Below are 25,514 nucleotides of genomic sequence, written 5' to 3'. Positions count from 1 at the left end.
GAGTTTCTGAGACTGTAACTCTATCCAAGTAGAAAGCTCTGAAAGCACTGTCTTTCTCCTGTGGAGGGGCTGGTGATTTCAAACTGCTGACCTCTCACTTACAGCCCAACACATAACCACTAGGTCACCAGGTCTGCTCACAAAACTACGAGGGTTCCAAAATCCTAAAAACAGGTTAAATAAATACTTAAGAAATAAAATTTGATACCATAAATCTTTGTTTTTCTTATAGAAACTTTTTATAGAAATTTCTCCAAGAAGTATTATTTGTCACTTGACCAAAAAATGTAGCAAATTCAATGATGTGATTTCCTGATCTGTAATAAATGTCTGGAAAAGTACAGGGACAGTGAAAAAGAGGAACAAGATGGAATGACACAGTGGCTCCAACAATGGTGTCCAACATATGAACAATTGTGGGGATGGCACAGGACCATGCAGTGTTTTGCTCTGTTGTGCACAGAATTGCTATTAAGTCAGAACCAACAAAGTTAGGCACCGGGCAACAGCAAATGGATACTGAGGATGAAAATGAAGCTATAGAAAGCTCAGTGAACAAGCTAGTATCGGTTAGCCCTTCATACCTGCACACTGGCATATTATGTGCAGGCATCATTTATTACAGTGTATGATGAAAGTGATACTCATCTTGAGTAGCCTTAGTCATCTACCCAAGGTTAAATTACTTTAGCACACGCATTTAGAAAAATGTACAGAGCACATAAGGAATAGACTTTTGTAGCTACACACACACACACACACACACATCTTGTCTACACCTTTTTTGTGTTTTCTGCCAGGAGCTAGTCGAATCTTGATTTCTTCATGAATCACCACATAAGTATCTCTTTCTATTTGGCTTTATTCTTCCCTACCTGGTCTTACCTCTCCAACCACCTGGCTCAACTTTAGCCAACCCTCCCTGTTGAGAGTGAAGAATGAGTCAGGGTTAGAGTGTTACAATATGGTGTAAAATTGAATCTGCCCATGGTCTCTTAAAAGAGAAAGCAAGGAAAGAAGGCATTGAAGGAAAAAGATGGGTAAGAATGGGGACAAGGGGCCCAGCTTACTAATATTTTCAATTTGCAGGAGTGAAATTACTTATTTCTCCTTTCTTAAGGTAGATATTTTGGGACATGATATTCTATATTATTTCATTGCTTTCACCCTCTTTAATATCAATTTAAGGGAAAACTTAGGGTATTCCTATTATCTAGGTAGTTTTTAACCCTGTAATAGGAAATCTTTTAAAAATATGATATTTTAATTTCTGGACTTTTATTTTTTTAATTCTATAAAAAATGATGAATATTAAAATCACCTGCCCTCACTTAAGAAAGAACAGGTAAAACTTTTCCTCACTGCACTTAAGTAAATAGATGCTGTGTGGTGTACACCTTTTGCAAACTTCTGTATTTGTTCAAATGTAGCTTTAAATATACAGTGCCCTAGTGGCACTATGTAATCATTTTTAAAATAAAAATATTATTTCCACATACATCTTACTTTTCTCACCTACATGGAGGGCCAGACAAATCTACCTGATTTGTTTCCATAGCTAAATATGGTGTATTTACCTGGACTATTCAGAAGGTTTCAAATATTTTGCTATTACAAGAAATATCATGAACATCCTTCTTGTTTAAAGTAGAATTTTACCATGAACGTGTAAATACACCTGAATAATCATCAACACTTAGTTTTAGACCCCTGATAGTTTGCCCAATCTGATGACTGAGATTGGAGGCAGCTTTTTAAAACATCATTTTATTGGGGGCTTTTACAACAACCCATATATCAATTGTATCAATCACATTTGTGCATATGTTGCCATCATCATTTTCAAAGCATTCTCTTTCTACTTGAGCCCTTGAGATCAGCTCCTCTTTTGTCCCTCCCTCCCTCTCCCCCCTGAACCCTATTGGAGATAGTTTTTCATAGTTACAACAAAAAGTATTTCTTCTCCAGTAAGCAGTTTTTAATTCTTCAACCATTTCTCTATTTGGTTCTATTATAGTTTCTAGATACGTTTTGAGAAGCTCCCCTTTAAACAAATTTTTACCTTGTTTTACAATATCTACCACAGTACATACACCGTGTCAAAAACTTGCAAATGCAAAATACAGGATGTCCTTTCAATGGCACATATTGAAGGTCTGTTTTAACAAGTTCACCAAAGGATTGTTAACTCTCCAGGAAAATGTGTCTGCCCTTAATTTTGCTGTATATCATACTCCATTAAAGCCCAGTGAGTTATCAAAAAAACTCACTGCCATCAAGTCAATTCTGACTCATAACAACCATATAGGACAGGCTAGAACTGGCCCTGTGAGTTTCCAAGACTGGAACTCTTTACGGAGGAGGGCTGACTGACTGGTGGTTTCGAATCACTAACCCTGCAGTTAGCAGTCCAACATGTAACACTACCCCGCCAGGGTTCCTTGTCTGAGGGCCAGGTGTCCATTGAAAATACCGAACCATGTGAGGCCCCGACTGTAGTAGTTGGGTTATATTCTCAATTAATATGACCAGTCCAGCCATAATCCCTTATGTGACATATTGTAATTTTGGATTTCATACCTTGCACACCTGTGGCTACAGTCTCATTTTGGAGGATATTATCTGCTAATAAATAAGAACAGGATAAAATTCAGATCTGATCTTAGTAGAAGGTGTGAATCAGACCATACTCCGGTTAATGCCTATCTTGGTCACTGTTACTTGTATTGGATGGAAGGGATTATAAACCACAGCTGAGAAAAGACAAACTGTTTCTGGGATAAAATCTGGCTGACTAAAACTACTGGGAGGCCAATGCTTACTGAAAACATCCTGCCAGAGGCCCCAGGTTATATATCTGTCAAGAAGATATAGCCCAGGGGTGGAGAATAAATTATTATATTTGGGTGCAATTTGATTACACCATGTTACTCCCATCAAACGTTACTTTTCCGTGCATGGGCCTGGTAAGAAGGTAAGGGGAAATACTGATAGGATACACCTGTGAGTAATTGTGAACAGGATTCCCAGCAATGCCATGCCACTGTGCATAAAATGAGCCCACTGGAAAGCAGGAGGTGTGAGCTAATCACTGGCAAGAGCCAGGAAGAGAGTGAGTCCTCTGGCCCCCAAATCTGGCTTACCCCTGCTTGACCTTCGATGTTGGACCCACTTCTCCAGACTTTCCTGAGTTCTGTGGGATACTGCAGCGATTCACAGATGCCAGAAACGTGAGGGAATGTACTCAAAGGAGAAGTAGGGGGAAGTGCTGCAAACTAGCATCTTGCAAGAGTTGGACTTTGGGGACTTCTTCAATGGCCAACTCCTGGGGACTAGTTTGGTATTAATTCTTACAAAAGAAATTATTCCTATTACCACACCCAGACTCTACAAATTCCATGTACTTGTAGATTTCTGTCCTGGAGAAATAAACTCAAAAGTTTTGGTTTTATAACTCTGGAAGATATTAACCAATTTTCCATCTAATCAATCTTATTCTTACATTTAAAGAAGCTATTTTCCAGATGGACCATTGAAGTGTGTTCTTCCAATGCTCCAGCAAATAGCTTTATAGTCCTGTAGATTCTTGCATTCAGAATTGACTTTTTGACACATAGTCACTCTGTATTTGTACAGACAGGCATGTTACTAACCTTTAAAGACATATCTGGACAAATGTGTTATTTAACACTTCTGGGCTTTCTCTTCAAGGAAGGCCTTCTTCATCTCTGTATCATAAAAGAACTCCAAAAATACAGTCTTATTTTCTATAACTTCAAAAGCAAGATTTACTTGTAATTTTATTATGAATGCCAGAGTCGTGTAGTTTTACTCTTTCAATATAGAGCACATGGTGTTGATAGATTGCATTACAGTGAAATATGTTTGTTTTTCTGCAGTAAAACCTATAGACACAGCACATTATCATCTCAGCACACTTAGCTAATACTCTGTTTAGGACTTTGTGCCTATAGTTTTTCTCTGTGGTACTACCTTCATCAGGCTTCCCACTAATGCCCCTTTTCTGTCTGAAACTAACACATTAAATTTAGTGTAATAACTCCCTAGTTTCTTCTGATCCATGACAGTTTGAGTCTTTTCAAGTACTTAGTTCTTGATCATGGCCTTACCAATTTTATAAAGTACTGAACAGGTGTTTTGTGGCATGTCTCACAATTTGGATCGCTCTGATGTGCTCTCATGACTAAACTGGGGTTCTGAGGGAAGAACACCACAGAAGAGAGGTGCCTTTCTTATCACATCAGGGGACACTGATGCAATTTATTATTGGTGATGTTACTATTGACTTAACCTTGACCACTTGGTTATTAACAACTTTTGCACTTCATCAATTCTGTTACCTCATTGCTTTAACAAACATTGCACCACAAGTGACAGGAAGTGGAGATAGCACTATGACATACAATTAAGGAGATAACGAGAGAATAGATCCTTGGACAATGGCTAAGACTTTAGATAGGGAGGCAGTGCACAGAGACAATGAAAAGGCATGTCAGAAAGTGACATCAGAAAAAAGGGAGAGCCATTGAGAGGAGTGTCCAAGAGACTGGGAGGACAAGTCCAGGAGACTAGTCTGGCAGGGGAAATTGTTTGCCTATTCACTCAAAATGTTTTTGAGAGCCAGGCACTTTGTCAGAGGGTAACCAAAACCAAAATCAAACCCACTGCCACTGCGTCTATTCCAACTCATAGAAAACTTATAGAGCAGAGTAGAACTGCTCCTTCGGGTTAGTAATGCTCTAAATCTTTATGGCAGTAAAAAGCTTCAGCCCTCTCCCTCACAACCTGGTCCAACTGCTGGCCTTATAGTCAGCAACCCAACCAGCACCTCGGCTCCTTAGTGAGCGAAAATAAGTGGTAACCAATTCAAACATTTTATGAATGGTCTTAAATTCCTAGCAAAAAGGATGATGTATTGAATGTCATATTTTTAAAAATCATTTTATTGGGGGATCACATAACTCGTATCACAATTCATACATACATCCATTGTATATCAAGCACATCTGTACAACTGTTGCCCTCATCATTCTCAAAACATTTGCTTTCTACTTAAGCCCTTGGTATCAGCTCATTTTTCCCCTCCCACCCTGCTTCCCCCTCCTTCACGAAAATTCATAAATTATTATTATTTTTTCATGTCTTACACTATCCGATGTATCCTTTCACCGATTTCCCTCCTGTCCATCCCCCACAGAGGAAGATATATGTAGAACTTATAATCAATCGGTTTCCCCTTTCTACCCCACTTTCCCTCCACCCTCCAGTATCGCCACTCTCACCACTGGTCCTGAAGGGTTCATCTGTCCTGGATTCCCTGTGTTCCCAGTTCCTATCTGTACCAGTGTACATCCTCTGGTCTAGCCAGATTTATAAGGTAAAACTGGGATCATGATAGTGGTGGGGAGGAAGCATTTAAGAACTAGAGGAAAGTTGTAGGTTTCACTGTTGCTACACTGCACCCTGACTGGTTCATCTTCTCCCTGCGGCCCTTCTGTAAGGGTATGTCAAGTTGCCTACAGATGAGCTTTGGGTCCCCAATCTGCACTCCCTCTCATTTACAAAGATATGATTTTTTTTAGATCTTTGATGCCTGATCCCTCCGATATCTCGTGGTCACTCAGGCTGGTATGCTCCTTCCATATGGGTTTTGTTACTTCTGAGCTAGATGGCCTCTTGTTTACCTTCAAACCTTTAAGACCCCACACACTATGTCTTTTGATAGCCGGGCACCATCAGCTTTCTTCACCACATTTGCTTATGTACCCATTTTGCCTTCAGTGATGGTGTTGGGAAGGTGAGCATCATACCAATATAATAGAACAAAGTGTTCTTGCATTGAGGGAATACTTGAGTGGAGACCTAATGTCCATCTGCTGCCTTAATATTAAACCTATAAAATATATGCACATAAATCTATATCCCCATCCTCATATATAAATATACTTACATATGTACATGCCTGTATTTAGACCTCTATAAATGCCCCTTTCCTCCTATTTCTTTCCTCTCTTTCCTCTTTTACTTTTCTCTTGTCCCATTAACATGCTCAGCCTTCATTTGGGTTTCAGTAATATCTCTTGGTAACATTGCCCTTGATCAATCCCTACCAGGCCTCTCACACCCTCCTTGCCACTGATTTTGGATCACTTGTTGTTCCCTTATCCCTGCGTCAGTCAACACCACATCCTTTCCCCTACCTCCCCTTCTCCCATGTTCCCCCAGAACCATCGATCCCATTGTTTTGTCCTCCAGACTGTTCATCCAGTCTATGTTATCTAGATAGACCTGCAGAGATAATAATATGCACACAAAAAACAAGACATAGCAAAACAAAGCAACAAAAATAATGACATCAACACCAAAAAAGACAATAAATAAATAAATAATTTTTTAGAAGAAAGAAAAACCTGTAAATTAATTCAAAGTCTGTTTGTTGACTTCTAGCAGTGTCCTCCGGTCAAGCCCTGGCCCCAAAGTCTATTCTTGGCACTCCCTCGGGACCTACCTGCTCTGCTCCCCCTGCCGCTCTGCCATATGTCCTCTTAGTGTTCTGCCTTGGTGTGGTGGGGTCAGACGGGGCCAATCCTGCCACTGTGTCTCCAGTGTTGTCCCTCATAAAGGGCCATGGGTCATCAAGGGACATCATGTCTCATCGTGGGGCCAGCCACATGGTCCACTCTATGCATTGGCTGTTCTGAATGTGGATATCCTCCAGGCCTGGTGGGCCAGGATGTGCTCCACTCTCTCTCTCTTCCTCCCCTTCATTTGCTCCAGGGTGCTCTGATCAGACATGTCCTTCTCCCCGAGTGGCAGCTTCATGCTGTCCTCTAAAGTAAATTCTTCTGGGGCGGCTGTCCACGTAGGTGGGATTGGGTGAATATAATATTTTAACCAAATCTGTCTTCTCTGTCCATCTTGATCTGGAAGTGCCGCTAAAACTTGTGCAGCATCCTAGCTTTCAGAAAGGTTAGATTTTAGTCTTACAAAGTACCTGAAGGTATGCGGTATAACTGGTGCTCAGAAAGCTTCCAATAAATTGAATTATAAATGAAACTTCCCAGCTGTGGAAATTCTACAGCACACCAATTCCAAACTTGAGTAAATAATATGATAAGCACACATCTGTTGTCAGTCCCTTATTTAACTTCCTAATTAGACCAGCTCCATGTGATCAAGGATGATGTATATACATATTTTACATTTTATTAGGGGCTCATACAACTCTTATCACAAACCATACATATAAATACATCAATTGTATAAAGCACATCCGTACATTCTTTGCCCTAATCATTTTCAAAGCATTTGCTCTCCACTTAAGCCCTTTGCATCAGGCCCTCTTTTTTCCCCCTCCCCCCCCCACTTCCCTCTCCCTCATGAGCCCTTGATAATTTATAGATTGTTATTTTGTCTTATCTTGCCCTATCCGGAGTCTCTCTTCCCCCCCTTCTCTGCCGTCCCTCTCCCAGGGAGGAGGTCACATGTGGATCCTTGTAATCAGTTCCCCCTTTCCAACCCACTCACTCTCCACTCTCCCAGCATCGCCCCTCACACCCCTGGTCCTGAAGATATCATCCACCCTGGATTCCCTGTGCCTCCAGCTCCCATATGCACCAGTATATGACCTCTGCCCTATCCAGTCCTGCAAGGTAGAATTCGGATCATGGTAGTTGGCGGGAGGAAGCATCCAGGATCTGGGGGAAAGCTATGTTCTTCATCGGTACTACATCTCACCCTGACTGACCCATCTCCTCTCCTAAACCCCTCTATGAGGGGATCTCCATTGGCCGACAAATGGGCCTTGGGTCTCCACTCTGCACTTGCCCCTTCATTCACTATGGTATATATATATATATATATACACACACACACATATATATATACACACATATATATATACATACATATATATACACATATTCTTTTTTTTGCATGATGCCTTATACCTAGTCCCTTTGGTACCTCGTGATTGCAGAGGCTGGTGTGCTTCTTCCATGTGGGCTTTATTGCTTCTGAGCTAGATGGCTGCTTGTTCACCTTCAAGCCTTTAAGACCCCAGACACTATCTCTTTCGATAGCCGGGCACCAAGGGATGATGTATATTTCAACTACTACCATATAAACAGCACGTAGCACAGATTATGGGAGGAACACATTGTTGGCTGCTGCTGCTGCTGCTGGTGGTAGTGGAGGTGCTGGTGGGGGTTGGGATGCTGGCAGTGGTAGTTAGTGGGTGGTAGGGGGGTGCTGGCGGTGGTAGTTGGTAGGTTGGGGGGATTGTCTTTGGTTTGTGGGTGGTGGTAGTTGTTGGGTACCATTAAGTCAGTTCTGACACATAGCAACCCTACATACAATAGAATTAAACACTGCCCAGTCCCGAGCTCTCCCCACAATTGCTGTTATGTTGAAGCCCATTGTTGGAGCCACTGTGTCAATCCATTTTGCCAAGAGTCTTCCTCTTTTTCAATGACTCTCTACTTTACCAAGTATGATGTCCTTTTCCAGGATCTTTTCTCTCCTAATAACACGTCCAAAAGACTAAAGACAAATCCCACGAGCCCCTCTGTGGGATAGAGATGAGGCTGCCTCCTCCTATAGAGATCTACAACCTTGAAACCCACAGGGACAATTCTAGCTGTCCTCTAGGGTTGTGATAAGTCAGAATTGACTCGATGGCTATAAGTTTGTTTGGTTTGGTTTTTTGGAGGCATATGGCTCCAATTTACACCCTGCCTCTGTCTGAAGTATTCTCTTTCATAGTAGAATACCATGTAACAGCCACTACTCCAGCCTCTACTTATTGAGTTCTCAAAAAAAAAAGGTGACTGGTAGCAATGTAACCAGTAGTAGCAAAAACATTCACTGTTAGTGGCAACTTCTTAATTGCTTAGGGGAATAATGAGGAACCTAGACACTAAAAGGTAGGTGAGATACCATATAAATGGTCAGCTCCCAAGCTAATTCTCTGCACAGACTAGCTAAATAGCTTTTTATAGGCTTACATCAAAATCGATCTTTGACTACTTCTGAATTCTCTGCTGAAATTTCTTCCTTATTTCCATATGTATAGCTCCCATGAAACCCTGCTGCCATCTGCCCCTGACAAATACAAGACTGTAATCAAAGTATAGAAATGTAAAGTAGTAACTATATTGATTTTTAAAAAATCATTTTGATTCTTAGTTGAGAATTAAACAGCCTTGTATGGATGATGAGGTTTGAATGAAATAAATGAGACATTTAAATGCATGATTTAATCAGCAATACTGAAATCTAGTTCTATTGTAGATGTATTTCTTTCACCTCTGAACTAATTCCTCTTAGATTTAAAATTCATTTAAAAACACAAAAGGAAGGAGGAAATCTTGTATTTCCTTTCCTTACTATATAAACATGGAAAAGAATAGATGTGCTAAAAGGAGAATATAATAACTTATCATTTAAAATAAAAGTTGGCTGAGAAAACTTAAGACTATTTCAAAATATAAGTTTGAACTATACCTACCTTTCCTTTTAAAATTACTAAGTATATTTAATTGAATAAAACCATCTGGGCTACAGAAGCTAGTTTTTTAAGCTGTTCAACTGAACATATTTCACTTTGAAATAGTTCATCATCTCCTTTAATTCTGCCTTAAAACAAAGGGCCTGTGTTCTGCACCTGGATGAAATAGCTCAAACTTCACAAAAACTTCAAAGAAAACACTTTTAAAACATGGCAGGTCTGAGTTAGCATGTACTCTGCTTCTACCCACCCTACCTCCACTTTCCACCCTAGTCTGTATAAAAAGACCAACTACTATGTAAAATGAAGAACAGGCATGAAATGTGAGGATAAATGACTAAATAAGGATAGAGCAGAACTGGAGTCATTACCTAATGTATTATTAAATTCACAATCAACCATGACTTAAGCCTTCTGGAATTGGGGTGAAATCATTACAGAAACACCAGTTAGCATTTCTTGGAAGACTCCTAGATTACTAGGGGTTCCTCCCAACTTTCTATGTAAAAGGTTGACACACATCTCTCTTGGAGGACAGCATATTTATATGCTATCATCAAATCTATGTTCCAATATACATAATTGCAAAACCTTCAAGAACTACAGTGCCACATGGGATTTTCTTTCTTTTTTTAAAAGATGTCTATTTTTCAACTTTTATTTAAATTTTTTAATTAAAAAAATTTAGTCACTTCATTGAAAACTCTTAGAGATATCATAACATTCCATAGTTCAGTCACATCAAGCAGTATTGTACAACTGTACAGTATAACCAGTTTCTATTTTCAACTTTTTAAAAATTTTTAATTATTTAAAAAAATCATTTAAAAAAAAGAGGACCTGATGCAGAGGGCTTACGTGGAGAGAAAATGCTTTGAGAGTGATTAGGGCAAAGAATTTAGGGATGTGCTTTATACAATTGATGTATGTATATGTGTGGATTGTGAGAGTTGTATGAGCTCCTAATAAAATGTAAAAAAAGAAAAGGAAAAAAAAGAAAATGATTAGGGCAAAGAATGTACAGATGTGCTTTATACAATTGATGTATGTATATACATGGATTGTGATGAGTTGTATGAGCCCCTAATAAAATGTTTTTTTTAAAAATCATTTTATTGAAGCACTTAAAGCTCTTATTATAATCCATTGATCAATTCATTGTGTCAAGCACATTTGTATATTTGCTTCCATCATCCTTTTCAAAACATTTTATTTCTACTTGAGCCCTTGGTATCAGCTTATCCCCCCCTCTCCCTCATGAACCCTTGATAATTTATAAATTATTTTTTTATGTCTTACACCAACCACTGCATCCCTTCACCCACTTTTCTGCTTCCCGTCCCCCTGGGAGGGAGTTATATATCAATCATTGTGATCAGTTCCCCCTACCTTTCCCTTTTCCTTTTCTTTGTGGAATAGCTACTCTCATTGGTCCAGAGGGGTTTATCTGTACTAGATTCCCTGTACATGCTCTAGTCTAGCCGGATTTGTAAGGTAGAATTGGGGTCATGATGGGGGGGACGGGACAGAACAGGGGGTAGAAGCATATTAAAAAACTAGAGAAAAATTGTATGTTTCATCAGTGCTATACTGTACCCTGACTGTCTTGTCTCTGCCTTGGGGCCCTTCTGTGAGGTTTTGTCCAATGGTCTACAGATGGGCTTTGGGTCTCCACTCTGCACTCCCCCTCATTCACATCGATATGATATTTTGTTCTGGGTCTTTCAGGCCTGATACCTGATCCCACCAACACCTCATGATCACACAGGCTGGTGTGCTCCTTCCATGTCGATTTTGTTGCTTCTCAGCTACATGACCGCTTATTTATCTTTTTTTTTAAGCACAAATATTTTAATTTTCTAAACAAAGGAAATGTTCTTTAAGAGTTGCTACCCTTCACACTTCACCACATCCTTCACATTTTTGAGAGACGAAGAGTTATGAAAAGACTTATCACCAGGTGCTACACATTTCAGCTGAAGGTCAGCGAAAGCTGAGGGTGTTTTCACAAGGAAACCCAAAGGGGGCACATAGGGGTCTTGGTAAAGGAATTAAGAGCAGGATCCCAAGCAGCTGGGCACGTGGGAGAAGGAAGGAAACCCTGATTCAAACTGATCCCAGGAGGAAATCTAGTACGAATGCTGGCTTTGGCATTATCTAGGTAACCCCGAGTCTGTTTTGTTTTTTCCCCAAAGGTGACCCTAATAATTGACCTATTGTTGAAAACCAGTCCATCTCCTACCAAGTTAAAAAGAAGTCCCTCACTGGCTTGTTGGGTCTAGGTGGTACCCCGTGTCCCCCCACCCCAAGAGAGATCAGTTCTGGCACGAAAAACTCCAACGTGCCTTGATGGTGCTATTGGTGGGCCATTAGTCAGGCCTGTTCCACCGATGTTCTGCTGAGTAAGATACGAGGTGGGAGAGGCTGTGCCTCATTTACTCAATCAGCTTCTTGGCCTTGAAGAAGCGGCGAAGGTAGAAGACCTGCCAGGTGGCGAGTCCAATGAGGCAGAACATGGAGAAGATGCTGAAGTACAGGACTTGAGTGTTTGTTGACTCATTGGTATCCCGCATCTCCTCCTCGCGTCTCTTCCTGTAGGCAAAATCATACACAATGGACTCGGAAAGGTCCTCCAGGCGGCGCAGCTCCACCTCTAGTGGTTTCAGCTTCTCAACCTTCTCAATCTCCTTGTAATTTTTGGCTTCCACTCCGTGCTTCATGTCCAGGATCACGAGTTGGTCAGGTATCCGCCCTGTTCCCTTGCTCTCAAAACACACTTCGAACATGTCATAATCCTCCGTGGTAAAGGCAAATTTCCCCTTGGTTGCATCCTCCTTGGAGTACACGCTATGGTCAGCAGAATCTGTGATCTTGAGGTGGGTGCGCAGGCCGGCGGCGCCCCCAGACTGGTCGGTGATCTCGTAGGCGCCGGTCACCAGCAGGTCCTTGTGGATCTCCTCCCACAGGCACTTGCGGGAGTTCAGGGGCAGATGGAAGGGGTTGGCGAGGACTGAGCCGGGGCGAGCAGGAGCAGAAGCAGCCATGCCAACGGGCCGTGGTCACGCCCGGCTCGTAGGCCAGACAGACCAGACATGGTGCCAGAGACGCGCTCGCTCCCGCTTGTTTAAGCCTTTAAGACCCCAGACCCTATATATTTTGATAGCCATGTGCCATCAGCTTTCTTCACTACATTTGTTTATGCATCCATTTTGTCTTCAGCAATCATGTCAGGAAGGTAAGCATCACAGAATGCCAGGTTATTAGAACAAAGTGCTTTTTCGCTGAGGGAGTACTTGAGTAGAGGCCCAATGTCTACCTGCTACCTTAATACTTAACATATAAATATATGTACATAGATCTATTTCCCTTATTGTTATATGTAAATAAATCTACATATGTTCATGCCTGTATGCAGACCTCTATAAATGCCCTTTGCCTCCCAGTTCTTTCCTCTATTTCCTTTTACTTTCCTCTTGTCCCACTATTAAGTTCGGCTTTCAAGCACTTGATCAAACCCCACCAGGCCTCCTACACAAAAAACGAAAAGCTTTTAAGTAGGTCCAGGTCTGTTTGATGACCCTTATGAGTGTTTTCCGGTCGAGTCTGATGGGGTGTCATGCCCTGGCCCAAAGTCTATTTTGGGTATTCCTCGGGGACTTTATGTTATTGCTTGTTCCTCTTGGTACTCTGGTACACGCCCTTAGTGTTTTGCACCATGTGGTGGGGCCAGATGGGGCACAATTCCCGCACTTGTGTCTCCAGCGTTCCCTGTAGTGCTATGCATCGCTGAGGGATGTCATGTCTCCTGGTGGGGCAAGCCCTATGGTCCTCCCTGTGAATTGGCTGCTCTGAGCCAGAATATCGAGATTAAATAACAGACCACTAACCCACCCAAGGGGAGGGTATTACTTATATCTCCACAGGAGAGGGAGAGAGACCGGACTTCTGCCTGGTGCACAAAAACATGAATACAACATACCGGCATGAAGCAGCAAACCAATAGAGAGGTCTATGGGGCCGGCCCTAATCCCAAGTACATGAATCCCTGTCCCCACCTCCACCCCCCAAAAGAATGTACTAAGGAAGACAGCACTAAAGCTACAGCTTGGGGAGAGAGGTGTGTCTGATCAGAGTACAAGGGAACAACTAAGAGGGAGGGAGAAAGAGGGAGTGGATCACATCCTGGCCCACCGAGCCCAGAGAATGATATTCTGGCTCAGCACATTCACAGGGCTTTCATAGAGTGAAAATGTGTAGTAAGATGATAAAAAGTGTTTGCTTCCATGATAAAAGGAATGAATATTGGACTTCCAGGAAGATGCAGACTACACGGATATTCTGGCTCAGCATATTCACAGGGCTTTCATAGAGGGAAAATGTGTAGTAAGATGATAAAAAGTTTTTGCTTCCATGATAAAGGGAATGAATATTGGACTTCCAGGAAGATGCAGACTACACAAACTTTCTACCAACCAAAATACTGAAAACCAGAGGGGGCAAGTATAGATGATAATCCTAGAACCCTGATGTAGGAAACAGAACTGGGAAGAGAGTGTAGCAAACTCTCAACATTCATACATCAAAGAGTCTGGGAGGCCAAGGCTCCCATTTAGGAAACCTTCACGTTTGTGGTTTAGAGATGCATCCCATTCACATTGTCCTAAGTAAAGGGATTCCCCATGATGTCCTCCCCATAATAAAACCAATTTCAAGGTGCTACTTGTAAGCACATAACTGTTTCTATATATGCTTGAAGGTCAGCTGCTTAAAGGCGATCTGCATAAAGATTATCTGCCATCAAAAGCAATCAGAACCTATTGTCTGTCCCACTCTTAAGTAGGACCCACTGCCTTCTGATAAGCATAATGGATTGTTCTTCTGGAGAAGAGCTCAAAGACACCTAAGGTCAAGCCAGCTCAGACTCAACCAAGGATAGACAGCAATTTTGACTGTATAGCCCACCTACCTTGTTACGTAATGTGCCTTCCTGTCACATGTGTGTCCCTAGTACCTCCCCTTCCTAATATCCCTACTCATTCTCTTCATGTTATGTGTATACCTCTTGTACAATCCCTTCCTGATTGCCCGAGATTATATAAACTTGTGAGATTACATTGTAGTCTCTCTCTGCTCAGACCTGGTTCTTGAAGTCCTGCCTAAGGACGTGAGCCCTTGCATACTTTATCTTGTCTGGTGTCTCTTTAATTTACCCCTCAATTACACAACTGCCCCTTAAACCCATTTGGTTGTGAGGAGGCTGGTCCCCCACACCCCGAGCTCCATAGGACAGGAGAGAAAAGGGGGCTGAATGCTGACTGGGAGAAGAAGCTAAAAAAAAAGCAAGCAGAATGGTAACAGACAGGTGTATTGTTGCCTGGCCTGACACTGGGTGGCTTACTCGGGACCAGCACAAGCATCCACACTGATGGTTTGTGACTAGAAATGTGTGATCCTCCCTAGTTTCCCCCATACTCTCGTCTAGTGACCAAAGGAGTGGCCAGTCCCAAGCTTATCCACTCAGCAGCTTGTTATACGCCCCCTTTACAGCCCATGCTCTGAGGTCAGAGCTATGGCCTTGTGCATCAGTGCATCACCCCACCTGTGGAGGCATGTGAGCTCCTCTGAAACGGAACAGGGGAAAGCATGAAGCCAGATGAGCACCCTGTCACCAGTCGCCCAGAGTGTGAAAGAACTATTTCAATACACAACTCTTCCCCCACCTGCCCTCTAGGCCCTAAAGAGTTACTGTCAAAGAACAAGCACCCTGACCTATTGTGGTATTTGAGGTCACAAGCTGAGTCTGAGAAGCTATGTTCAGATTGTGTCTCTGACCTCAGCTAGGCCAACAAGACAAAAGAAGAGCTTCCATCCTTTTATCCCGTCTTCCCTACCCTGTGAGCTCCTTGGCTGACAAAGAAACACTAGGTACCCCAGCCCTTCTCAGTTTTCTCCTCTCTGGATACTGGCCCCACCTCAGCTGTCTTCTTGCCTTGTGTGTGTGTGCATGTGTGTTTCTCTTTTTCTTCCTTTTAAAAAGTATTTTCTGTTTTCCTTTTTTTCTCTTACTTTTCCTTCATGTCTTTGTTCTTTCTTTTTACTTTTCTATTTTACTCTCCCTAGCTTTGCTTTTTATTTTTTAAATTGTCTCTCTATACTTTTTATTTCCTGTCCTTTTTTCCTTTCTTTTTAGTTGTTGAATTCTTGTTCCTTGTTATTGTTTGCATGTTTCCCCGATTTTATTTATATATTTTAAATTAGTTGCTGTTTCAACTGCTGTTTTTGTTTTCTTCTCTTTTAAGTTTTTTTCTCCCACCTAATTGGAGACAGCAACCAGGCCCACACAGCCTAGCCACACCCATACTTTCAACAGTTCTATCTAATTTGAAATGGCCACCACCACCCTCTCCTGAATCATCAGCTTATTAACATCGTAAAACACCAGTCAAATCTACCCTCTACTAGAAGAACAGCAAACAGAGAACTGTGCTCACACTCACATATCTATTACACCCCTAAGGAGGAAGGTAATGAGTAGTTAAGATCTCCCCAACATAAAGTCATCCATTAAATAAAAATACAATACCACAATGTCTTGAAGATACTAGACAATTTCAATTCACATGAAGAAACAACATAGAGTGGCTCAAAAAGTTACCAATACATGGAGCCAGAACACTTTTCTCAGGGAAAAGGGCATTGGAACTACCTTCTAAGGAATTCAAAAGAATGCTATTTTAACTAAATCAATAGATTGAGAGAAAGAACAATGAAAGAAAACATACTCACACAAAAAGTAGGAAAATTTCAGGAAAAATAACTGACAAAAATCAATGAAATTAGTGCTACAGCTCTTTTAGAATTTGTCTAGCAGGTTTTTAAAAAATCAATGAAAAATAGAGATTACATAAAAATTAAAACCCAGAAGATAAATACTAAGATTCAGAAGCAGATAAGATATTGAAAGAGCAAAAGCGTAGAAATGAATTAATGGAAGGTCAAATTAGTGAGCTTGAAAATAAAGCTCTCATAATTATTCTGCTAGGGGAATAATCAAAGAAACAAAAAACCCCAATGAAAGCCTAAAAGTTATGAGGGAAATCATTAAGAGTAATAACTTACATGTGATTGGAATTCTACATCAGGAAGAAACAACAAAATGCATAGGAAAAAAATTACAAGTTATTGGAAGCAAATGTCCCAAATATCATAAAAGGCGAGGAAAAAATACAATCATAAAGTAGAAAGAACCACAAATAGGATACATTTCTCCTACTTGCCCCCTTAATAATAATAAAAATAATAAAAATCACCACAAATATCATATTTCTCCAAAACCAAAAATAAGGAAAGAACACTGAGAGTCCCTCAGGAAAATTTTTTAATTACCTACAAAGGGGAATCAGTAAGATTAAGTTCTGATTTCTCAGCAGAAATCATGTAGGCAAGAAGGCAGCTGAATGATACCTATAAAATGCTGAAAGAAAAAAACTGCCAACCAAAAATCATATAACTCAAAACTCACTGCCATTAAGTTGATTCTAACTCACAGCAACCCATATTTCCAGCAAGACTGTCACTTAAATACAATGGTGAGATTAGGGTATTTCCAGATAATTAGAAATTAAAGGGATTTATAGAAACCAAATCTAAGGGGAGATCTTTTTTTAGGGGCGATCTTTAGATAAAGAACAAATAGCAGTCTACAACAATCAGAGATTAACTTCCATGACCCCACCACCAGAAGTCAACACAGATATAAAAGCATCCAAAGTTTAACAAACGTACAAGACTGAAAATAGGAAGCCAGAGATGAGTTTATAACAAAGACAATTGCAAAGTAAACAGAGAATAGTGTAGTTACAGAACTTTGAAATAGAGATTTCAAGAAAGAACAAATGGTTTTAAAGTTGGGGGGAAATTGATAAATTACAGGATAATCTTAAAGAAAATTAATAAACCTCATCAAAATTAAAAAAGGTACACCATAAAGAAGGTAGTACACCCTAAAACACCATCCACGAAGAAAATTCAAGAACAAAATTATGTGGAAATTCAGTACAGAAAATTATGTTAACAACATCAACAGGAAAAAAAACCACAGGAAAATAACAGCAATAAATTCATACCTGTCACTAATTACATTGAAGGTAAATGGATTAATTGCACCAATCAAGAGACAGATAGCAGAACAAATAAACAATATGCTGGGTACAAGAGAAACACGAAAAATCAAAAGATGAAAAAATATTTATCAAGCTAATGGCAATTTTCAACGAATAGAAGCGGCAATATTAAGCTCTGATAAAGTAGATTATTGGGCAACATCACCATAAGAGACAAAGGACATTAGAAAATGATCAAAATGTCAATTGAGAAGAGAAAATAACCCTAGTAAATATCTATGTAGCCCATGAAAAAGCCTCAAAACTATATTTAATCTCTTACAGAATTTGAAGAGAAAAGTAGATAAATAAAAATAGTAGTGAGACACTTTTAAGATATAAAGGTTTGTTGAATTGCTGTTATTGGGGCCTTGGAGTAAATTGCGACCCATTGTTCGGAACAATTCTGGATCTGGTGCCATTCTCCCATTTGTTGAAATGTTCGAGTCTATTGTTGCAGTCACTTGTTGAGAGTTTTACTGTTTCACTTATTCTCTACTTCACCAGCTATAATGTCTTCCCCAGAGATTGTTTTCTCCTGATAGCATGCCCAGAGTATGTGAGACAAAGCCTCTCCACCCTCCATTCTGAGGAGCATCCTCACTTTACTTCTTCTCTGACAGATCTGTTTGTTCTTCTTTCAGTGTATCGTACTTTTAGTATCCTTTGCTGGCACCACAATTCAAAGGAATCAATTCTTCTGTGGTCGTCCTTATTCATTATCTAGATTTGGGGTGCACATGAGACAAATGAAAACACAATGGCTTGGGTCAAGGATGTGGATGTGGAACATGAATCAAACATCATATTGCATTAGGTGAATCTGAAGCCCAAGACCTCTTTAAAGTAATGAAAAGCAAGAATGTTACTTGAGGATTAAGGAACACCTGACCCAAGCCATGGTATTTTCCATAGCCTCAAATACATATGAAAGTTGGAAATTGAATATGGAAGACTGAAGAAAAATTGATGCATTTGAACTATGGTGTTGACAAAAAATATTGGAAATACCATGAGTGTGTTAGTCTGGGTAGACTAGAGAAACAAATCCATAGACACTCACATGTATATAAGAAAGAGCTTTCTATACAAGAGCAACTGAATGTTGAGAAAACATCCCAGCTCAGTCCAGATCAAGACCTAAGTCTGATATTAGCCCTTAAGTCCAATACCAATCTATAAATTCCTCTTCAGACTCATGCAACACACGCAATGTCGCCAAATGCAAAAAGATCACAGGACAGTGGGTGGAAAGTCTTGTGGATCCAGTGGCTGTATAAGCATCTCAGTGCTGGCAGGGGTCTCCACGTGGCTCCTTCAGCTCCAGGACTGTAGTGTAGTTCATTTGTGTCTTGTCTGCAGGAATGTCTCACAGGGCGAGAGTATATATCCTGCCTCCAGTGAGCTATTTTATCTCCTTAGTGCTTCCAAATGAGGCAATCAAGCTGCGACCTCATTGACAGGCTAGACTCCACCGCTTTACTCTTTAAGTCTCAAATTGACAAGAGATTATGTAACTACCACATGAGGACACAACCTTGCTTGCTGAAAGTAAGGAGGACTTAAAGCACTTGCTGATGAAGATCAAAGATTTCAGTCTTCAATACGTATTATAACAATATAAAGGAGATAAAAACCTTCAAAACTAGCCCAGTAAGTAACATCATGTTAAATGATTGAAGTTGTCAAGGATTTTGTCTTACTTGGATCCACAATCAATGCTCATGGAAACAGCAATCAAGAGCTCAAATGACACATTGCCTTGGGTAAATCTGTTGCACAAGACCTCTTTAATATGTTGAAAAGCAAGGATGTTTCTTTGAAATTAAGATGTGCCTGATTCTAAGCCATGGGATTTGCTGGAGCTTCATGTGCATGTGACAGTTGGACACTGAATAAAGAAAATTGAAGAAAAATCGATCCATATGATTTTTTTTTTGAGGTTCCATTTTTGAGATCAGAAAGACAGCATATTCTCAGGAGCAAGTTTCAGAAGGGTTAGGAAAAAGGAGGAATGGAAACCAGAAACACAGTGAGGGAGTGGGATAGACACTATGACATTGTGGAGAATGTAACAAGTGACATGAAACAAAGTATCTATAAATTATTGAATGGATAACTGATATGCCCTGTAAAGACCCACCTAATTCACAATCAAAAGTTAAGAAAATTAAAAAAAAAAACTGTTCATACTCAGTAGCTACCAGCAAGAGGACACCTACCTGGATTGCTCTAAAGCTCACTTTTGACCAAGACTTTAGCCTTGCTCATCAGGCACATTTTCCACTCACTTACCACAGCTTTTTTTGTGTTCACATTCTAATTCATTCCAACCCAGAGAGCCCCCCCAAACTCTTGGAACAACTTTGAAGGTCTCATATGGATTCAATTCTTCCAACTTCCCATTGTGCCAGAAAATCTTGTCCCTTTTTTGAGAGCCAGAAATAAATCAATAATAGCCAACTCAGTCTTACCACAACTTGGACCCTCCTATTTTTTTTTAAAAAAAAGCCTTTTGTAATTCGTAGACAATTGAGTCCTTGCAATAAAGGACTCAGATAATCTGAGGTTGTACAACATATTGCTATTGGTACTAAAATGTGCCAGAGATAATAACCAAGTGCTGTGGAGTGAAGTAACTTTACATTATGTGATGCCGTGAAATCTTTAAGGTACTGCAGCTAACGCTTCGAGAGACGGTGGCCGGAGCAGTAGCAAGAGCTCATGGCCTGGCTAACAATAGCTGGTGCCCTACCCTAGTCTACAAGGTCACCTGTTGCAAAGCTAGCCAAACATTTCTTTTTGAAAACTTAATTAAAACCTTCTAAATAAATTACACAGCATAACATCTAGTAGCAAACATGTTTCAAAAAGCAAAGACGTCACTTTGAAGCCTGAAGATATCCTTTATGTCGTTGTTGGGAGGTGCCACCACGCCACGTCCCACTCCTACGGACCCGATGTACAACAGAATGAAACGCTGCCCCGCCCTGCACCGTCCTCACAATTGTTCTTATGCTTGACCCCATTGTTGCAGCCACAGTGTCACTTCATCTCATCGGGGGCCGTCCTCTTTTTTTGCTGGCCCTCTATTTTACCAAGCATGATGTCCTTCTCTAGGGACTGGTGGTCATTCTTTATAACATGTCCAAGTACATGAGAGGAAGTCTCACTCTCCTTGTCTCTAAAGAACATTCTGGTTGTATTTCTTCCCAAACAGATATATTTGTTCTTTTGGTACGAGCCCATTGTGGTAGTTATATAATCTGTTGTCAATTTGAGACTTAGGAGTGAAGGGGTGGAGTTTACCTGTCAATTAGGTCACAGCTTGATGACTTCATTTGGAGGCGCTAAGGAGATAAATAGCTCTGTAGAGGTGGGACACTCACTCACTTGTCAATAGAGAGAGAGACTCTACTGACAAGACACATGGAGCTGTGCAGAAAAGCTAGTCGTTTTCTAGACTAATCATTTGAAGGCAGGGAACTAAGATTGGCTTCTTTTGACTCTCTGACTTTGCCAACTCATACATATTGCTTTGAGCTTGTTTTTCTACGAAACGTAAGTACAATGGTAAGCTCCGAGGCTCTTTAGGGATTCTAAGACTGTGCACTTTTATAGCAGGAGCACAAAGCCATATATTTCTGTTTAGATGCTGGTGGGTTTGAATTGCTGAGCTTTCAGTTAACAGTCCAATATCAACCCATAGTGCCACCAAGACTTCTTATTAGGGAGTAGTTATTTAACTTGCTAAGGAAAGAACACATGATTTGGAGCAAGTCCATGTGTAACAAAAATAATACTAAAGTTGAAAACTGCTATCTTCAAGTAGCTCAATCTTTCCTGTCTTTGGTATACAGTCTCTTAGGCACGCATTCCTTAACTTCAAAGGGAATCCACTAGGATTTGTTTAGTATCCACAGCAGGCGTGCGGATATGCATTTGAATCCCAGGGGGGCAGGCCGGGCCTGGGAATACTGATTTGGAAGTCACCACAAAGGAAGTTGTTAAAGTCATGAGAGGGAATGTTTCCAATGACCTCAGTCACATCTTCTGCCATGGTGTGATGCGAGTATGCCTTCTTTCCCAGTTGCTTTTCTTTCTAAATGTACCATGCATGGTTTCTGGCTAACGCAGAGAAAATTACTGTATGCTCCTCAGCTGTAAATGTTGCTGTCATTAATGCAACTGAGATTGCATTTGGTTTGTTTCCTGACTTTTAAAAAGTGACTACAGCTTATTGCCAGGAGTCCTGGTGGCCCACTGGTGAAGAGCTCAGCTGCTGAGCTCAGGATTGGTGGTTTGACACAGCTGGTTGCCCTGTAGGAAAAGGATGTGACAGTCCGCTCGGTAAAGACAGGCCTTTGCAGCCCCAAATGGTAGTTTGCATTCTGTCCTTTTTGAGTTGGGATTGCCTGGACAGCAATAGATTTGGTTTAAGGCTGTTTACCTTCATGTCTTAGCACACATACTAGCCTTGGAGTCAGCACTACCTCCTTTGGATTTTATTTATATGAATGCTTATCAGGCTTTATCTTCCCTGTATTTGTACAATTGACTTTTGCAAACCAAAATGTTGTCCTAATATCAAAACTCACTACCATTGAGTTGATGCTGACTCATAGTGACCCTTTAGGACAGGTTAGAACTGCCCCCCTGTGAGATTCCAAGACTATAACTCTTTATGGGAGTAAAAAGCCTTGTCTTTTTCCCTCAGAGTGGCTCCTGGTATTGAACAGCTAAACTTGCAGAGTGCAGCCGAACCCATAACCATTACACCACCAGGCTTCCTGTGTCCTTATTAGCTTCAAATAAATTATTGATAGATAGTATCAATTTTACTATTTGAAGCTAATAATTCTCAGCCATTTTGCTTTTCTTTGTCATTGAAGAAGTCTGGGAACCAAGGACATTTCTAGAACAAGCTAGAAACATATGCAAACTCGCCAATGTTTCTGCTTCTGCATGTTGCTGGGCACTGGATCTGTATTGCAGAATGGATTCATACCCAAAGGGGAATATCTGAAAGGAAAAGATGAGAACCAAAATTCATTGGAAAATGTTTGATTTCAACGCTTAGCAACCTTATAGGGCAGAGTAGAACTGCTCCTGTGGGTTTCCAAGACAGTAACTCTTTACAGGAATAGAAAGCCTCATTTCTTCTATGGAGGGGCTGGCGGATTTGAACTGTTGACCTGGTAGTGAGCAGCCTAATGCAAAACCTATTATGCCACCAGGACTCCTTGATAAGGTGAAAGGGTCATTTAAATCAGTTTAACTTACAAGTAGATAATATCAGATAAAGGAATTGGATTTGTTTTCTTCTTGCTTTGTGCTATTGTTGTTTACCTTTAGAAAAGAAGTATAGGTACACGGTTACGAATGAGTGGTGGTTTGCAGAGACACATCAAAACAACATGCATTTTTATGTGGTAAAATTTAAGCATGCTGTATCATATTTTTAAAGTATTTGGTATTTAAGGAATATAGAAAATACAAGAAGCTTCCAAAATGTTCATAGAAATGCAAATATGAAAATGCATATTATGAAAATTATACTTCAAAGTATATTTGCACCATGATAAAGTCATACTAACTTGTAACATATCAAAACACACTCTAGTTTGAGACAGTGAGAAGGATAATATATCAATTTGGTAAAAACCCCTATCAGAGCAACATGAATTCTTCTAAAATTGAAGCAAGAAGAAATATCAAATTTATAGTGAAGTTTAAGTGGAAGAATGGTGAGATCACTGCTCCTTTATGAAAAGTTTAGGGGGATAATGCTCCAAGAAACCAGCAGTTTACAAACGGATAACCAATTTTAAGAAGAGAAGAGACAATGCTAAAGATAAAGCCCGCAGGGGCAAACCATCCACATCAATTTACCAGGAAAAAGTTCATCTGCTTTGTGCACCAAGTGAAAAGAATCAAAAACTAATAGCTGAAGAAAAAACAGCCAACACCAAAGACATTTCCTTTGGTTCAGTTTATACTGTTGTGTTTTTTTTTGTGTGTGGGGGGGTGGAATTAAAGTTGAGCAAATTTTCTGCTGGATGGGTGCCAAAACAGTTGCACCCAGATTAGCTACAAGTAAGAGTAGAGCTTTTAGTGGACGTTTTAAACAAGTGGAATCATGATCCTGAAGCATTTCTTGGAAGAACTGTAACAGGAGATAAAACATGAGGACAAAGCAGAGTTAAAACAATGGTTATCAAGAGATAGAAATAAATGGTCCAGTCAAAGTGGAAGTGGGCATGTCAAAGGCAAAGGTCATGGCCATCGTTTTGGGGGATGCTCAGACATTTTACTGGTTGAACAATAACACGGGCTTATTTTGCGAAGGCTGGCTAAAGTTTTAGGAGAAAAGCTCCCAGGAAATCTTCACCAGTCTCCTTCACCGTGACAATATTTCCTGCTCGTTCCTCTCATCAAACAAAGGTAAATTTCTGAGCTTTTTTGATACACATCCACCTTAAAGTCCTGATTTCACTTTCTGACTTTTTGTTTCCTAATTAAAAAAAAAAGTTTAAAAGTTTAGAGGGCACTAATTTTTATTCAGTTAATAATATAAGAAAGACCACATTGACATAATTAAAGTCCCAAGATCCTCAGTTGTTTAAGAATGGACTAAATGACTGGTATCATTATTTACAGTATCATTACATTATTTACTGTATCATCATTTACAGTGTTTTTATGTTGGTAGAGCTTATGTTGAGAAATAACATTTAAATTTTAATATATTTTTTGCAATTGATGGCAACAAATTTACAAGTATGCTTGACACAATGGACAGATGTATGGATTGTGTTAAGAGTTGTACAAGCCTCCAATAAAATGATTTAAAATTTTTTGTTATGTTTTCATTCCATTTCCATGAACTTTTATAAGTCCTCTAATTTTGTTTCTTTGAGAAGGATTTTTTAACATTAGAAAAGTACTTTCCAATCATACTATATTTGCATTTTTATAGTTTGGCAATTTGAAGAATAGCTCTTTCTACAATTGGGTTTTATCAAGCTAACTGATATTTCAGTTATTTTCTTTTTTTCCCCAGTTATTTTCAATAAAGCAAATAGGTGATGGTTTGACGAATTTAATGGTTTTTACAGGTACAAATAGTACAACGCTCTTGGTAATTTTGCTCATTTGTGACTGTTCCTATCGTGTAAAATAATAATAGGCATGGGAAAAATATGAAGACATTTAAAAGATTACTTTGTTTTAGAATAACATTGAGTTCAAAATTGCCAAAAAGTTAGAAATTATTTGGCTTGTCTAGCCTTCCATGATTTTCCTTTAAAATAGTCTCTGAAGTAGAATTAAAAGAGATGGGAAATTTTAGCAAAAAGCTAGTGTTTAAGTTCTTATTTTTGGCATTATCTCTCTCATTTTCTATCTTCCTTTAAAAATTTACAGAAAATATAAAGTTTTACATGCCAGTTTAGCTTTCCTTAAACCAATAACACTTTATAAACTTCATTTGCTTCCCTTCTTTTACTATTATCTGTGAGAATATGTCAATGGCATTACAAAAGTTACTGTTTCTAGAAATGACTATTGCATTTAACATTTTATTTAAATTATGGATTAAGTATGTTCTGTGTATCATTCCTGAGTAATAATAAAACAATTGCTGATTATAATGTTACCAATTTACTTGTAATATTCAAAACATGCAAAATTGCTGGAAGCTATATAACATAGTTCCTTTGCTTTCCTGTGACACTGTGTGGCAAGCAGGGGCAGGTAACTGACTGTCTTGATTATTTAAAACTAATGAATCACCTCTGCTCCTGAAACTGCTTTCTTATTTT

At 39.8% G+C, this 25,514-nt stretch overlaps 1 protein-coding gene and 2 pseudogenes across 3 annotated transcripts in view; 1 reads left to right on the top strand and 2 right to left on the bottom strand.

Annotated features, from left to right (window-relative positions):
* Positions 1-25,514, bottom strand: part of SBF2 (SET binding factor 2) — a 384,097-nt gene that overhangs the window by 280,335 nt on the left and 78,248 nt on the right. The window lies entirely within an intron of this gene.
* Positions 11,888-12,638, bottom strand: LOC142444812 (transmembrane emp24 domain-containing protein 10 pseudogene; annotated as a pseudogene).
* LOC142447574 (U7 small nuclear RNA) lies at positions 16,367-16,417 on the top strand (annotated as a pseudogene).

This window comes from Tenrec ecaudatus, chromosome 4 (assembly GCF_050624435.1).
Source record: "Tenrec ecaudatus isolate mTenEca1 chromosome 4, mTenEca1.hap1, whole genome shotgun sequence".
Lineage (NCBI taxonomy): Eukaryota > Metazoa > Chordata > Mammalia > Afrosoricida > Tenrecidae > Tenrec > Tenrec ecaudatus.
This window is presented reverse-complemented; position numbering and strand designations above follow the sequence as displayed.